The sequence below is a fragment of the Propithecus coquereli genome, unplaced genomic scaffold, assembly GCF_000956105.1.
Source record: "Propithecus coquereli isolate 6110/MARCELLA unplaced genomic scaffold, Pcoq_1.0 Scaffold519, whole genome shotgun sequence".
Taxonomy (NCBI): Eukaryota; Metazoa; Chordata; class Mammalia; order Primates; family Indriidae; genus Propithecus; species Propithecus coquereli.
Window position 1 is genome coordinate 401,064 of NW_012151052.1, and position 3,952 is coordinate 405,015.

Below are 3,952 nucleotides of genomic sequence, written 5' to 3' on the forward strand. Positions count from 1 at the left end.
CGTCGCCCTCACTGTCACGACACTCCAGCCCGCACGAGAGCGAGAACGAGGAGGAGCCCCGAGACGGGCTGCCGGAGGAAGAGCGCTACGATGAGGATGAGGAGGCCGCCAAGGACCGGCGCAACATCCGCGCTCCTGAGTGGCCGCGCCGTGCCTCCTCTGCCTCTTCCAACAGCGGGAGCAAGCGCAACTCGGTGGACACTGCACCCTCCAGCTCGCTCAGCACCCCCAGCGAGCCCCTCAGTCCTGCCAGCTCCCTGGGCGAGGAGCGCAACTAAGTCCTCCGCCCCACACTCCTAGCTCTTCCGGAGGGTGGGTACAGAAAGGCTGTTCCCAAACCCCACTCCAGATCCCGAGTGGAAGCCACACTCGGCGTGGCCCACAGCTTCCCCCAGTCTGCCATACACTCCAGCCTTCCAGCTCCGCTCTTGGAGTCCCCACACTCCAGAATCCACAACGCTGTGCCTTTCTCTGGTCCAGAATGTATAATCTGTGCCCTGGACTGCATCCCAGAAGCCAGCAATCTGCCATTACTCTGCAGTGGTGCCAGAGGTTTTAGGAAACCTGGCCGGATGCTTTCAGGCTAAGGCTCCTGCAGCCCTCTGTGGCTTGCAAATTCTGCAGCATATAAAGCACGTAGTGCTCAAGCCTGGCCTGGGGGCCACCAGGTGCTACAAACCATATGGTGTCCCTGCTAATGGGACAATCAAGTGCAGAGCCAGGGCACTTTCAGGGACTTAAAATAACGGAGTGCAGAGGGTCCTCCATTTCAACTCCATAACTTGGGCTCCAGGATAGGCTCATGGCAGCCTTCCCTGGCTTGTCTGGCTCTGCCTGAGGGATCCCTCCACCTTTGCTCCTGCCGTGCCCCACACTGGGCACACCAGGGGTAGCAGAACCACTTGGCTCCTCTTGCCTTCTGGAGAACATGCAAGTTGTGATCTAGACACCTTTCTGGCCTTTTTCTGGACCAGACCCTCCTCCTCCTTCCCTGAGTCTGAGCAGTCCCCCATATCTTGAGAGACTCCTTCTGTGCCCTCCAGGGAATCCTGCTGAGGACAGAACTGGCTGTCCGCCTCTACCCCTACTCCTCCCCAACCGCCCAGCCCACTGTGAAACCACTAGGCTCTAGGTCCCGGCTGCCGAACCTGGAACTCTACCACTTTGCTGCATACTGGTCCCTTTCTCCTGATCCCACTGGGTTCACGTGTACCTCGAGGCTCTTCCATCCCCAAGCTGTGCTCTGCCCCCAGCTTCTGTGAAAGAGAGGGGCCCCCTCATGTGTGCTGTGTTGTCTGATGCACTGCTTGGTTTGCAATTGGGAAGGGGAGGCCAGAAGGGGTGTGATTGGAGTATCCAGAGATGAAAAAAATACATCTATATTTAAGAATCCTAGGTGTGGTCAGACATGAGCACTTGAGGGCCCTTGTTCCTGTCCCCTCGAACCCTGCCCCCTCCCTGGTCCCTTAGCTCATTCTGCTATTCTAGCGAGGCTTGCATTGCTGTTCTAAAATTCCAGTGTTCACATAAGATACCTCCGATTGCTTAGTTGGGACTTGATTTGCAAGTGGCAAAAATTTGGCTGACATGATCTTTGACATAAAGGGGCCATGTGACTAGGATGAAGATCTGTAGGGCAGCCACAAGCCACATGTAGCTATTTAGTAAGTTTCTCAGTAATACCAGCAACATGCAAGTGTTCAGTAGCCACATGTGGTTCATAGCTACCCTATTGGACACAGATGGACAGCACCAGTTTAAGGCACATTTCCATGATTCTGTGGTCTCTGTCACTGTCCTCTGAATGGCTCTATTTTTAGGAAAAATCTTTTTCCATTTAGTTCAAATCTTCACTAAGGCTTATGTGCAATTCTGAGCCAATCATTACTCAGGGAATTAGAAAGCTCTGAATTGTTTGGATTTGGAGGTGTGATTAATCTTTCCTGTTGGCCACGGTGTGACACAGAGACCCCTCCCCTTCCCCCAAATTGAGTGGCCACTAAAGTCTGGCGAGAGGGGTACAGTGCTGAGCAAAAGAACCAGTATCCAGTCCATACTTAGACTCCTCTTCTAGAAGGGAAAGAGGGAGAGGGTCAGAGCTGACTCGTTTTGTAGCTTGGACCCAGCAGATGCCTCCTAAGGCCTCTTTAAGATTCCTCAGTGCCCATTTGGAGAATTTGGCCCTAAATTTCACATAATTCCTCCCACTGTGTCCAGTGTGTGCCCTGCATTGGGATTACCATACAGGCCATGATCTCTGAACTAAAGGCGTAGCCTTTGGAGTGGTTGGACCCAGGTGTGTGCCTCCTGTTTGCCAACCAAATTGCACAGTAATAGCCTCCCTTTGCCCATATAAAGGGGCTACTATTCTACTTGCCTCCCAGAATTGAGGCAGAGACAGTACTTTCAGAGCTTGGCACTATGTCTGGCCCCATACTCCTTAAACAGGACTGTTTCTGGTTACTGAAATTTAATAGTAACTGCTTCCAGCCACCAACCCCAGGTTTTACTAAATTCAACTCCCTGGAGTCTGAGTCTATCATCTGGGGAGGTCAGTTAACAACCAGGCAAGCAGAGAACCCTCAACTTCACACCCTATAGATAGGATCTTGCTTTAGAACAGATAAGAAAATGGGAGATGGGGCCAACTCCTCTTTCTCTGCCATCCCAGCTCACTCAGAATCCTTGTGAAAATAGATTACACCTCACTTTTCATACCACATACAAAATCACCAACTGGGTGCTGCAAAAAGCTTTATTTCCATTTGGTCCAAGGCTTGGGAGAGGACTCCAGGATGGTTAAAAAGCTGCCTAGTGGCTGGAGGGAGAGGCTCAGGCAGAAGCCCTGACACTTTGAGAGGGGCTCCTCAGAGGTCGCTGGGCTTGGCAGGCTCCTAGTCGTGTTTGAGAGTGAGCCTTTCGAAGAGATACTCGCCCAGCCCAGCCTGGGGGCTGGCCAGCCTGCGGAAGTTGGTCAGGTGGTCACCCATCTTCTTGATGAGTTTCACTTCCTCATCTAGGAAGTGATTCTCCAGGAAGTCACAGAGATGGGGGTCTGTGCGGGTAGAAGCCAGAGCATGAAGATCCAGAAGATCCTGGTTCAGGCTCTTCTCCAGGGCCATGGCGGCTTCCATTGCGTCCCGGGTTGTACCCCACTCATCTTGAGATGGCTTCTGCACGTCCTGGAAGAGAGCGCGCCCGCCACGCTGGTTTTGCATCTTCAAGAGACGCTCGGCGCCCTCGCGCTTCTCCTCAGCCAATTCGCGGAAGAAGTGGCCCACGCCTTCCAGAGCCACATCGTCGCGATCGAAATAGTAGCCCAGAGAGAGGTAGGTGTAGGAGGCCCGCAGATGCAAATTGACCAGGCGGTTGACGGCTGCCTCCACATCGGTGGAATAATTCTGACGAATCTGGGAGCTCATGGTTGCTCGGCAGTAAGGTGCTAACCACAAAAAATGGTGTTAGCTGGCTCCAGTAGCAGGAGATAGCAGAGATCTTCTCTTGGTTCGGAGATCTTGGTCCCGGAGATTGCAAGTGGAGAAATCAGAGAGCAGTTTGAGGTTGGAAGAAAGGGAGTCCTCGGGTCTGTTCCGTCCAAACACTGTTGAAGCAAGACACAGAGCCATGAGACCGCCCAACGCGCTGCCCATAGTTGGTTCTTGAAACATGCTAAATGAAAAAAGGCAGTCTTGAAAAGCCACATATCATATGATTCTCTTGTTACAAAATGTCCAGAGTATGCAAATTCACAAAAATAGAAAGTAGATTAGTGGCATCCAAGTGCTGAGGGAATGAAGGAATGGGGAATGACTGCTAATGGGCACAGGGTTTCTTTTTGTTATTGTTATTTCAGAATATTATGGGGGTACAAATGTTTTGGTTGCATGGATTGCTTTTGTACTGCTTGAGTCAAAGTTATAAGTGTGCTTATCACTCAGCGTTCATTATACCC

General features: G+C 51.9%; 1 pseudogene across 1 annotated transcript; it reads right to left on the bottom strand.

Moving 5' to 3' along the window:
• Nucleotides 1–2,741: 2,741 nt before the first annotated feature.
• Nucleotides 2,742–3,642, bottom strand: LOC105820323 (annotated as a pseudogene). The gene has a single exon (XR_001138007.1). The product of XR_001138007.1 is annotated as a ferritin light chain pseudogene (transcript).
• Between the last annotated feature and the right edge of the window lie 310 nt (nt 3,643–3,952).